Below are 14,182 nucleotides of genomic sequence, written 5' to 3' on the forward strand. Positions count from 1 at the left end.
TCTTTTGTATATTCTTCGAAGAACTTGATACCTTGTTTAAGGAATTTTTTTTGTATACATAAGTTGTTCATAATCAGTTGGGATAAAGTGTTCCTTCATCTTTCATCTCGTGCCATGTGTCAATAGGTGGTTGGCCAGTTCTATGAACTTGATTCTCAATATTATGCCACCATAGACGTGCTGCTCCTTTCAACTTTGCCTTCACAAAATGAACTTTTCTATTTTCGGGCATTGCATACCAATCAAAGTAATCTTCCATGAACATAATCTAATCAAGAAAAGTTGTTGGATTTAGTTTTTCATAAAATTCAACAACTTCAAGATGCATTTTTTTTGTCACCATCATCCAGCTCAAAAAGTTTGGCCATTTTTTTATTCCCCTTCATAAAATTGTCTTGTTCTTCAAGTGATTGACTTGACAATTGTCTAAATTGATGACTTGGAATCTCCTCTTCAATTGGTCGTTTTTCTTGACTCTTTTCTAATAACTTCATGATCTCATCAAATTTTCTATTTAGTTGTATTATAACATCTTGATGGGATTGTTGTGTGGCTGAAATTTCCTCTAAGCGTATTGTAGCGACATCTTGATTGCTAGAAGCTTTTTTGGAACTCATGCTTGCATAAGTTACTCCGCTCCTTAATTGCATATGACTTCAAGCCAAGAACTTTGGCTCTGATACTAAAATTGATGCAGGACAACCCTAGGATGGTTGCCTACACTCAAGGGTAAGTGGATTAGGGTTTTATTTTTAGGGTGTAATGAGAGGAACAAGGAATAAATTTTATGGTAGAGAAAATTATAAGATAAGAAATAGAGAGAAAAAAGAAACAATGAAGAAAATATGGAAAACCTTAAAGTCTCACTAAGGCTTTTTATGAGTCTCACCTAGAAGAAAATCAATGGAGTCTCAACAATTGAGGGTTGTAATCTTGCAATGAAAGAAAATATAATATTATTAATATCAAATCATCCCTTTGATTTACATTGATTAGCCTATTTATATGCTTCTCTAATAAATCCAAAGTATATTAGGACTCTAATAACCTATTATGATTTTTATTCTAATTATAACATCCAAAGTCTACTAGGACTTTAATAACCTATCATGACTCAAATTCTAATTATATTATAACTCAACTAGCTAATCCTAAGTAGACTCCAACAAATACCAATCCTAATTCAATTCTAATTAATATTAATCCTACTTAAAGTTTATTTCGGTCTTTCCTTTCCTCCTTGAATAAACTTTAAAAGGCTTTCCCCATCAAGATCACTTACTGTAAGAACAATATTGTCAACATAGATAAGTAGAAGTACAATAACTTTTGGAAATGTATAGATTAAGAGAGACGATTTTGATTTAGAATGCTTGAATCCCCATTAGAGTAAAGTACGAGTGAGCTTTTAAAACTAAGCCAGAGAAGCTTGTTTAAGGCCATAAATAGCCTTCTTGAGTTTGCAAACATGGCTAGGATAAATGGAGTCCTCAAAACTAAGGGTTATCGCATGTAAACCTCTTCAGACAATACTTCCATCGACATTCTTTTTTATCTTGAAAATCCATTTAGAGCCCACAATATTATGGGTAGAAAGGATTGGAACTAAGAACCAAGCATCATTATGAATGAGTGCGTTGTACTCATGTATCACAGTTGTTTTCCATTTTGGAATAGACATGGCTAAATGATAAGATGTAGGTTCTAAGAGTAGGGAAGTTGATGCAAGAAAAAATCCCTGTTTGACAATGTTGGGCTTGGACCGAGTTTGCATAGGATGAGTGTATTGAAAATTTATTAGCAAAGCAATATTAGGAGAGATTTCTAGGGTTGAATAAGGGTTGAGACTCATTTTTGGTTGAATGTGGCTAAGATGGATCTCAACTCGATAACTCAAGGTTTGTTGAAGATAAAATAGAGGAGACAAAGTTGGACTGGACAATTGGAACATGTGGTGTTAGAAAAGAATTTGAAGATGAAACAAACATTATTAGCTTGGTTGAAACAAAAGTAGGACTAGAAATTATCATTGGACATGGAGAAGAAACTATGTTAGGCAAAGAAGAAGATATCTTTGCAAAAGGAAAAGATTTTTCATTAAACAAAACATGTCAAGATATATAGAGGCTACCAAAAGGGACATGATAACATTTGTACCCTTTATGTGACCTACATATAACCAAGAAAAACACATGATTTTGATCTATAGTCCAACTTGTAATGAATGCAGGGGCGCAAAAATGGAAAACATTCGCATCCAAAAACTCTTAGATGACTAAGATCAAGAGACCTTTTGTATAAGACTCCATGAGAAGACTTATTTTGAAAGACCTATGTAGAGAGCCTATTGATAAGATATAACATAGTTTTGAAAGCATGTTCTCAAAATTTAAAAGACATAGAAGCATGTGCAAGTAAGGTTAGTCTCATCTTAATGTTGTGTCTATGTTTTCTTTCAGCATGGCCTTGTTGTTCATGAGTATGAGGACAAGGTTGTCTATGTTTGATGCCTAACATTTCAAGATTGCTTTTGAGCAATCTGTATTCTCCTTCCTAATCTATTTGAAAAATCTTAATTTTGGTTTGAAAATGTAATTCGACATAGGATTTGAATTTTAGAAAGATGGAATGAGTTTTAGATTTTTGTTTAATTAGGAAAATCCAAGTATAACAACTAAAATTGTTCACAAAGTGAATATAATACCAAGCCCCATTAATGGAAAGAATGGGAGAAGGACCCCAAATATCATAATAGATAATATGTAATGGTGCATTTGTAACAGTATCTGAAATGGGAAATGAGAGTTTATGAGATTTTCCAAGTAGAAAAGATGAATAGGAATCAAACTCTTTATTAAAATAAAATGAAATATGATAATGAGAAGCTTATTTTTTGACAATTTTATTTGTTAGATGACCTAAACGCTAGTGCCACATGTTTGCACTGAAATTTGAAACTGAAAAAGCAACTCCTATCTTGGACGGATTATTTGGTTGAAATGAATGAGAAACTAACATTGCATATAGACTTGGAAGTTGATACAAGCCGTTAGAAGGATCATGATTCCCTTTGCGAAGGGTTTTCCTTGTAGTTGAATCTTTAACAAAACAAAATTGAGAATGAAATTCAATAAACAATTTATTATCGGTAGTAAACTTGAAGACATTGAGCAAATTTATTGTAATTTTTTTAACACACAAAAGATTTCTCAGAAAGAGTGGTTTATCAAAAGAGCGAAAACTAGTATGACCAAAATGAGTAACAGTCAAACCTTGTCCATTACCCACCATAATCTTGTCTACTCCAGTGTATTGAATAGATACGGTTAAATTGTGCAGACTTAGTGTGATATGACTTGAAGCTCCCAAGATAGGATACCAATTGATGAGAACTTGGCCGGTGGCATGATTTTCAACAATTTTTGTAGAGTGATTAGTGGTAGTAGGTCCTTGAAAGGTTTGATCAAATCTGTAGTAATAGATTTTAGTTATGTGACCAACTTTTCCACAAACTTGGCATTGTGGCTTTGACTAATTTGGAAAACGTCCTCTAAAGCCTTTACTTCCTCAATTTCCATGTCCTTATTATTACCGTGATAGTTATTATTCTAGTAATTGTTTGAGTAGGAAGTAGGCTTACCATATTGGTTTTTAGATCCATTATTGTTGTATAGATGATTTGATAAGTAGTAGGGGTTTTATCTCTTGGAGTAGTGATCTTGAACAACCATATGAGCAACACCTTGCAGAGAAGGATTCTAAGTTGCATCTGCAATGATTTCCAAATGATTTTCTTGGATGAGTAGTAGACTTCTTAATTCAATAAATGTGATTCTTTTTGGTCTCATGTTAATAAAAGTTATAAAAGTTTCATATTCTGGCTATAAACTAGTGAGCACATATTCAATGTGTTCCTCAATTGAAATGAGATGTCTTGCAACCATCATCTTGTCCACCATGCTTTGTTTCTTAACAAGGTACTTTGTTATGGAAAAAATGGCTTTCTTAGTTTGTTGAAATTGAATTCGGTATTGCCTAATTTGAGCCCTTGATTTAGAAGTGAATAATTCTTGCAGATAACTCCATACATCAAAAGAGGTAGTGCAACCAATGATTTAAGCATGAATGCCCTCGATTAATGAAGGGAAAATCTAGTTCAAGACTAATTGATCATGTCTTTTCCACTGTAAATACAGATGATCAATTGTAATGTTGAGAGAAAGTAAATGGGTTGTACAAGGAATTGTGCCTTTGACATGGCCTTCTAGGTAATAGGGTCAAATCATGATGAGGATTTGGGATTTCCATAATAGGTTATTCTGGTCATCTAGTTTTATGGTGAGTGAATGATGAAGATTGACATATGGTAGTGAGGTTGCAGACATTTGTGGTGGCTAAGAGTTTTGATCAAAAGAAAGGGTTGTGTGGTCCTGCATTTTTCACATGTGTTCCTACTCGATGGTGAGACTTGTTTTTTTTTTTTTTTTTGAAAAATTGATTTATAAATATTGAAGTCACCACTTATTTTTTTATTTTTTTTAAAGGGAAAACAAAATAATAAATAACAAGCTCAAAATCAATTGGTGTCATATACTGGGGCTGTGAAACTTTGGATGAGAGGAAACTGAGAAACCTGAACACTGAAAAAAACTGACAAAGAATGACTCTGGAAGCTAAACAAAAAAGATAACTCTAAGAATGACTTTGACAGCCAAGTTGAAAAGATAGCTCTAAAGACTAACTCGGTTTATAGGAAAACCTACTTAGTAAAAACCAAAAAAAAAAAAAAAATGACTCTAGAAACTAAACAAAAAAGATAGCTCTAAACACAAAAAGAGTACTTATCACTAAAAAAACTGATAAAGAATAACCTTGAAATCAAAAATAAAATGATAGCCTTAAACACTAGTGACTCTGAACTCTAATATGAGAGAAAAGACTTTGAAAGCTAAGGAATCAACTAAAAAGGATAATGCGCATATACATAAAATCTATGGCAGTGAAAATCTAATCGAATGGCCATAAATACCAAATCTATGGTGGTAAGATTTTGATCGAATGCCTATAGACATTAAATCTATGGTGGTGAGAATCTAAATCGAATGGAGGGGAATGCCTTAATCAAACTCAATGAGGGGCATGCCTAAACAACTCAATGAAAGAAGGATACCCTAAACAAACTGATGAATAATGCCCATAGATGTTAAATCTATGGTGGCAAGAATTTGAATCGAATGCACATAGATGTCGAATCTATGGTAGTGAGAATTTAATCGAATGCTTGTAGATGTCAAATCTATGGTGGTAAGAATTCGAATCAAATGCCCATAGATATCAAATCTATAGTGGTGAGAATCTCATCAAAGAGGAATATCCAAAAAAGATTCAATGAAAGAGAATGCCCTAAACAACCCAATGAAAAGGGGATGCCCTAAATAACTCAAAGGAAAGGGGATGCCTTGAATAAACTGATGAATAATGCCCATAAATATCAAATCTATGATGGTGAAAATCTGAATCGAATGCCTATAGATTTCAAATCTATGGTGGTGAGAATCTAATCAAGGGGAAATATCCTGAATAGACTTAATGAAGGGGAATGCCTTAAACAACTCAATGAAAGGAAGATACCCTAAACAACTCAACAAAAGGGGGATGCCCTAAACAAACTAATGAATAATGCCCATAGATGTCAAATCTATGGTGGTGAGAATTTGAATCGAATGCCCATAGATATCAAATCTATGGTGGTGAGAACCTAATCGATGAAGGAGAATGCCCTAAACAAACTCCAAGAAAGAAGGATGCTTTAAACAACTCAACGAAAGAGGGAATGACCTAAACAAAATTGATGAATAATGCCCATAGATGTCAAATCTATGGTGGTGAGAATTTGAATTGAATGCCTATAGATGTCAAATCTAAGGTAGTGAGAATTTGAATTGAATGCCCATAGATATCAAATCTATGTGGTAAGTATTTGATCAATGAAGGGGAATACCCTAAACAAACTCGAAGAAAAGGGGATGCCCTAATGATTACTACCCAAAAAGTGCTATTTTACACCTTTAAGTCATTATGTTTTAAGCACTTTTGTGTAGTAATTCTCCATCTTTATTCCAATTGGCATGTTAAGGACCTAGCAATGACTTCTAATCATATTTGTGGCTAGTTTTAGTGTTTTGACATCTTTTTGGATCATTAAGACAAGCCAACCAAAGAAGAAAAGCAAAGAAAAGCAAAGAAAAGCAAGGAGGAAAACAGAGGACAACAGCTGCAGTCTTCTTTGGGACTTTTGGAGCACTTCCCGAAGTCCATTTTCTACATGCTATATACCATTTCAAATCTCAGGAAGTCAAGAATCCAATGCTTCAAACCGTGTACGATTTAGAGCTGAAAAGAGGAAGATATGGCCTTCGGAAGACAACTGCTCCATGTGTGCAAATGGTGTGCGAAACTCGCACACCCCCTTCCAAATTCGCACACCCATGCGTGGTGCGAATTTTCCTTTGTTTTTGCCGACTCCACTTTAGATATTTTCTTATGTATTTTTTGATGTAATTTCCTTTCTTCTCCTTATAACAAGCCAATCACAAGCTTTGCTTTTGTAAAAACTATATAAGGGGTGGAAATCACCTCTTGAAGAGATGTATCATGCGTGTTATGTTTTACACTTAGAAATATACAGAGCTCTCTCGTTTTCTATTTTCTCTTTACTATTTTCTTTTTCTTGGAAGCAAACAACCTCTGAGGATGTTTCTCAGAGGATGAGAGGCTAAACTCTTGGTTTCTTGGAGTGAAGAAGCTAGGTGAAAAGTCCAGATGCAAAGGTGGAAAACGCTCGTGCCTTAAATATAGGTAGTTGAAGTTCATAAATGGCTTTTAAATCCAAAGTTTTGCTTTAAATCCCTTAGAATCACTTTGAATGGCCAATACATGGTAAGCTTCAGGTCTCTATGGATGCTTATTGCTAGATCCATATCAGTCCATTAGTTATCATGTACGAGCCATTGGAAAGTGGTTCAAGGTGAAGACCCATAGTGTCTAAAGCCATTAATGGAACTTGACTACCATTTCTATTGATTTTTATGGATTAAATCTTCATTGTTAAACCTATACCGGTTCGGGAAATAACTATAGGTTAAATCCCCAATGCGAGGAGAAAATCCGGAATTTTCCACTTTGCATTCTAAACTTGATCCTAGCAATCCTTAGCTCCGGGAGACTTTCTTTCTTCCATTTTTAATTAGTTTATGTTAATTTAGTTTCAAACACTTCAAAACAAATTTTATTTTCTTTTAAACTTTAAGTTTTTGATAAGGAAATCATTAAATTCAATTTCTAATTCGAGTATATCACTGGTAGAATGAAAACCCATCCCAAGTTCGACCCTAGAGCCACTATACTATAGTAGCTTTGCTACACTAGTATGAGGTCATAGGTTTTATAAATGTTTTTGATTAAATGACCTGACTGGATTTACACGCGATCAAAATGGCGTCGTTGCCGGGGATGGTGCCACGATACAGTGATACAATCTTTTAGAGGCTACTTGTGATTTTTGTCACAAGTTTGGTGAATTCCTTTTTCACTAACTTTATTTCCTTTCTTTTAATTGTAGAATTTCTTTTGTTTTCTTTCTAACTTTAACTTTCTTCTAGTTTTCTTTTGTTTTTGTTGTCTTTGTTTTGTTTTCAGGCAAGTAGTGATTTGTGCATGCCCTATTGGATTCGAGACCAAGAGGGAAGATTAGTAAGGATTGAGAATCCTCAAGACACAGAGTTGGATATCTGTGTAAACATCATGGACCCTCCACAAGAGGATCAGAATTCTCAACACGGTCAAGGGGGTAATCCAAATGCATATCTATCCATGAGGGATAGAATGCACCCACCAAGGATGAGTGCACCCTCATGCATCATACCTCATCTTGAGCAGCTGATTATAAGGCCCCATATTGTGCCCCTTCCACCAAATTTCCATGGAATGGAGAGTGAGAATCCATATGCCCACATCAAGGAGTTTGAGGAGGTGTGCAATACCTTTAGAGAGGGAGGAGCTTCAATAGACTTGATGAGACTCAAGCTATTCCTTTCACTTTGAAGGACAAGGCAAAAATATGGCTTAATTCTTTAAGGCCAAGGAGCATAAGGAATTGGGTTGATCTTCACGCCGAATTTTTGAAGAAATTTTTCCCCACCCATAGGACCAATGGGTTGAAGAGGCAAATCTCAAACTTTTCTGCAAAAGAAAATGAGAAGTTCCATGAATGTTGGGAAAGGTATATGGAGGCCATCTATGCATGTCCTCATCATGGCTTTGATACATGGCTCTTGGTGAGCTATTTCTATGATGGGATGTCTTCCTCCATGAAGCAAATTCTTGAAACCATGTGTGGGGGAGATTTTATGAGTAAAAATTCGGAAGAAGCCATGGATTTTTTAAGTTATGTATCTGAGGTAACAAGAGGATGGGATGAGCCCAACTCAAAGGAATTGGGAAGGATGAAAGCTCCTGTAAATCCAAAGGGTGGAATGTACATGTTAAGTGAAGACATGGACATGAAGCTAAGGTGGCAACAATAGCAAGGAGGTTGGAAGAACTTGAGTTGAAAAAGATGCATGAAGTCCAAGCCATTTCCGAGACTCAAGCCCATGTCATGCCATGCACCATTTGCCAATCATGTGATCATGTGGTGGATGAGTGCCCAACCATGCCAGCTGTAAGGGAGATGTTAGGTGATCAAGCCAATGTTGTGGGGCAATTTAGGCCTAACACAATGCACCTTATGGAAACACCTATAATTCAAGCTGGAGAAACCATCCCAATTTTCTTGGAAACCAAGACCACCTCCATACCAACCACAAGCCCAAACTCAAGCACCTCAACAAACCTCTTCAATGGAGCAAGCCATTGCGAACCTAAGTAAAGTCATGAATGACTTTGTGGGTGAACAAAGGGCAATCAACTCCCAATTGCACCAAAGATTGAGAATGTTGAGAGTTCTCTAAATAAGAGAATGGATGGGATGCAAAATGATCTATATCAGAAGATAGATAATATTCAATACTCCATCTCTAGGCTTACCAACCTCAACACAGTGAATGAGAAAGGAAAGTTTCCCTCTCAACCAAGCCAAAATCCAAAGGGTGTTCATGAAGTTGAAACCCAAGAGGAGGAGTCTTCAAAGTTGAGGGAGGTCAAAGTTGTGATCACCTTGAGGAGCAATAACCAAGAAGAGGAGAGTGGGAAGAAAAGTGCATCCAAATCAAGGTTTGAAGAAGAGCCAAGGATAGTGATTAAAGAGGATATGATGAAGAAACATATGCCTTCCCTTTTCCTCAGCTTTACATGGAAAGAAGGAAATCAAGAATTCATCAGAAATTCTTGAAGTCTTGAGACAAGTGAAGGTGAATATACCCTTACTTGATATGATCAAGCAAGTCCCACATATGCAAAGTTTCTAAAGGACTTGTGCACGGTCAAGAGAGGGCTACATGTGACAAAGAATGCATTCCTCACTGAGCAAGTAAGTGCTATCATTCAGAGTAAGTCTCCAGTCAAGTATAAAGATCCGGGTTGCCCACCATTGCAGTCAACATTGGAGGGACACTTGTGGAGAAAGCTTTACTAGACTTGGGGGCAAGTGTGAATTTGCTCCCATACTCTGTGTACAAGCAACTGGGACTTGGAGGATTGAAGCCACAACCATCACTCTCTCCTTAGCTGATAGGTCAGTCAAAATCCCAAGGGGGGTGATAGAGGATGTTTTAGTTCAAGTGGACAAATTCTACTATCCCGTGGATTTTGTTGTGCTTGATACTGACCCCACTGTTAAGGAAGCCAATTATGTGCCAATCATCCTTGGGAGACCTTTCCTGGCTACCTCCAATGCCATCATCAATTGTAGAAATGGGGTGATGCAGCTCACATTTGGAAACATGACCTTGGAATTAAACATATTCCATCTTTGTAAGAGACATCTTCACCCAGAAGAGGATGAAGGATTGGAGGAGATGTGCCTGATCAACACCTTGGTTGAAGAGCATTGTGACAAGAGCTTAGAAGAGAGCTTGAATGAAAGCCTTGAAGTGCTTGAAGAAGGGTTACCTGAACCCTCTGATGTGCTAGCTATCATGTCTCCTTGGAGGAGACGGGAAGAGATCTTACCACTGTTCAATAAGGAAGACTCACAAGGAGCAGCTATGGAGGACTCTCCAAAGCTTGTTTTGAAGCCACTTCCTGTTAATTTGAAGTATGCATATTTGGAGAAAGATGAGAAATGTCCAGTGGTGGTCTCTTCAAATCTCACAAGTGATCAAAAGGATAGTCTTTTGGGAGTCCTCAAAAAATGCAAGAAAGCCATTGGATGGCAAATTTCTGATCTGAAAGGGATTAGTCCTCTGGTGTGCACCCACCATATCTATATGGAGGAAGATGCAACACCAGTGAGGTAGCCCCAGAGGAGGTTGAATCCTCACATGCAAGAGGTGGTGAGGGGTGAAGTTCTGAAGCTACTACAAGTAGGGATCATATATCCCATTTCAGATAGCTTGTGGGTAAGCCCACCCAAGTAGTTCCAAAGAAATCTGGAATCACTGTGATCCAGAATGAGAAAGGGGAGGAAGTCTCTACACGTCCTACCTCAGGATGGAGGGTGTGTATAGACTACAAGAGGTTGAATTCAGTGACTAGGAAGGATCATTTCCCATTGCCTTTCATGGACCAAGTCCTTGAGAGAGTCTCAGGACATCCTTTCTACTGTTTTCTAGATGGTTACTCGGGGTACTTCCAAATAGAGATTGATTTGGAAGATCAAGAAAATACAACCTTCACATGCCCCTTTGGTACTTTTGCGTATAGGAGAATGCCCTTTGGTTTATGTAATGCTCCTGCAACTTTCCAAAGATGTATGCTAAGCATCTTTAGTGATATGATAGAACGCATCATGGAAGTCTTCATGGATGACATCACTGTTTATGGAAGTTCTTTTGAGGAGTGTTTGTTGCACTTAGAAGCAATTCTCCACAGATGTATTGAGAAAGACCTAGTGCTAAATTGGGAGAAGTGCCATTTTATGGTACAACAAGGCATTGTCTTAGGACATATAATCTCCAAAAATGGCATTGAGGTAGATAAGGCAAAGGTGGAGCTAATTGTTAAGTTGCCACCTCCCACTAATGTTAAAGGAATTAGGCAATTCCTAGGACATGCCGGGTTCTATAGGAGGTTCATTAAGGATTTCTCAAAAATCTCAAAGCCTCTTTGTGAACTCTTGGTAAAGGATGCCAAGTTTGTGTGGGATGAGAAGTGTTAAAAGAGTTTTGAGGAACTGAAGCAATTCCTCACAACTGCACCAATAGTTAGAGCCCCAAATTGGAAATTACCTTTTGAGGTAATGTATGATGCAAGTGATCTTGTTATGGGGGCTGTTTTGGGGCAAAGAGAGGATGGAAAGCCCTATGTGATTTATTACGCGAGCAAGACTTTGAACGAGGCTCAAAGGAACTACACAACTACTGAGAAGGAGTTGTTGGCAGTAGTTTTTGCCTTGGATAAGTTTCGTGCCTATTTGGTAGGGTCCTCTATAGTGGTGTTCACTGACCATTCCGCTTTGAAGTACTTGCTAACCAAGCAAGATGCCAAGGCAAGATTGATAAGATGGATCCTTTTGCTCCAAGAATTCAATCTCCAAATCAGGGATAAAAAGGGAGTAGAAAATGTGGTAGCTGACCACTTGTCAAGACTTGTGATAACGCATGACTCACATGGTCTGCCTATCAATGATGACTTCCCTGAGGAGTCTCTCATGTCAATAGATGTAGCTCCATGGTATTCTCACATTGCAAATTACTTGGTTACTGGGGAAGTTCCAAGCGAGTGGAGTGCCCAAGACAAGAGGCATTTCTTTGCTAAGATCCATGCCTATTATTGGGAGGAGCCTTTTCTCTTCAAATATTGTGCGGATCAAATCATAAGGAAATGTGTTCCTGAACAAGAGCAATCAGGAATTCTTTCCCATTGCCATGATAGTGCATGTGGAGGTCATTTTGCCTCCCAGAAAACAGCTATGAAAGTGATCCAATCAGGGTTTTGGTGGCCCTCTCTTTTCAAGGATGCCCACTCTATGTGCAAGGGATGTGATCGGTGTCAAAGGCTTGGTAAGCTTACACGCCAAAATATGATGCCTTGAACCCCATCTTGATAGTGGATGTCTTTGATGTTTGGGGGATAGACTTCATGGGACCATTTCCAATGTCATTTGGACATTCCTACATTTTGGTGGGAGTGGATTATGTCTCTAAGTGGGTGGAAGCAATCCCATGTAGGAGCAATGATCACAAGGTGGTTCTTAAATTCCTTAAGGACAACATCTTTGCAAGATTTGGAGTGCCTAAGGCCATTATAAGTGATAGAGGAACCCACTTTTGCAATAAACCTTTTGAGACTCTTCTAGCCAAATATGGGGTTAAGCACAAGGTAGCTACACCTTATCACCCTCAAACAAGTGGCCAAGTTGAGTTAGCCAATCGGGAGATCAAGAATATATTGATGAAGGTGGTGAATGTGAATAGGAAGGATTGGTCTATTAAGCTCCTAGATTCCTTATGGGCGTATAGGACCGCTTACAAGACCATTCTTGGAATGTCTCCTTATCGCCTTGTTTATGGCAAAGCGTGCCATCTTCTAGTGGAGATTGAATATAAAGCATGGTGGGCAATCAAGAAGCTCAACATGGATTTGACAAGAGCCGGGTTGAAAAGATGTTTGGATTTGAATGAATTAGAGGAAATGAGGAATGATGCTTACCTCAATTCAAAAATTGCAAAGGAGAGGTTGAAGAAATGGCATGATCAATTGGTAAATCAGAAGAATTTTGCCAAGGGGCAAAGAGTCTTGCTTTATGACTCTAAGCTTCATCTTTTTCCGGGAAAATTGAAATCAAGATGGACGAGTCCTTTCATAATTCATGAAGTGCAACCAAATGGAGTAGTGGAACTAATCAACTTCAATAGCACTCGAACTTTCAAAGTGAATGGGCATCGTCTCAAGCCCTATATCGAATCTTTTTCCCGAGACAAGGAGGAATTCATCCTCCTTGATCCACCTCCAACATGAAAACACTTGGTTCATGGTTGAACTTAGTCTCTCCAAAGACTAAAAAGTTCATCCTCTTTTTGTTCTCTTTTAAGTTGATTTTAGTTTAATCTAATGTTTTCTTGTGTTTATGCATGTTTTGATTTCTATTTTTGACTTTAATTTCATTCTAATGTGGTTTGAATTGTTTTTTTTTTTTTTTTTTGTTAGCATGTAGGTAGGAAGGCTTGAAGAATAAAGTCTTGGTGAAAATAAGGGAAAATAGGGGAGAAAAGTCAAGACTCAGCAAAATTCGCACACCATTTTCCCCTGTGCGAAAATTTCGCACACCACTTACCCTGTGCGAATTTGCTTTTGCACCAATTTTCAAAAATGCATGCTCTCGGTCCCTTCCTAAAATCCCAGTGCGAATTTCACAGGAATGCGAACCTTGTGCGAACCCTGTGCGAATTCATTTTTTGCGTCAATTTTCAAAACCATGCTCTCTGTCTTGGAGAATCACAGGTATGCGAAATTTTCGCACACCATTTTCCCCTGTGCGAAAATCTCATTTTCTCTTTAAAAGCTATGTTCTCCTCTTCAAAGTCTTAGCTTCTTCTTCAATTCTCTCAAAACCTCTCTTCCGATCACCCATTTCCATCCACAAAGCTCCTCTTCTTCATCATTCCTCATCATCAACACCACCATGGCAGCCCATCTCCATAGCTCCATTCCATAGCCGCGCATTCACTATTCACCACTTTCCATTTTCGACAATTTCATCTCCTTCCACCATCAAAATCCTTTCAAATCTTCACTCAACCATCTAAATCCATCCATAATCCAATCCCAACCTTGTTCTTACCAAACCAAAGCCTAAACCATAAGCATTCAAGCCACGGTTTCTTCAAAAGAAACCCATTGCCGCCGGCCATGGGAGCTCCCAATTTTCAATTCTCCTCTTGAAAAGCTCCAATTTCCAAGCCTATTCACCATGACAAATCTTTTTCCTACCTAAGCCAACGTTTCCCACCCTCAAAGGCCACAAATTTTCACAATTTGAACAAGCCACAATTCTTCAAACACGCGGGTGAATAGTGCCCTG

At 37.7% G+C, this 14,182-nt stretch overlaps 1 pseudogene; it reads right to left on the minus strand.

Moving 5' to 3' along the window:
- Positions 1-13,824, minus strand: part of LOC117923044 — a 63,343-nt pseudogene extending 49,519 nt beyond the window's left edge.
- Positions 13,825-14,182: the final 358 nt, after the last annotated feature.

The sequence above is a fragment of the Vitis riparia genome, chromosome 10, assembly GCF_004353265.1.
Source record: "Vitis riparia cultivar Riparia Gloire de Montpellier isolate 1030 chromosome 10, EGFV_Vit.rip_1.0, whole genome shotgun sequence".
NCBI classification, from domain to species: domain Eukaryota; kingdom Viridiplantae; phylum Streptophyta; class Magnoliopsida; order Vitales; family Vitaceae; genus Vitis; species Vitis riparia.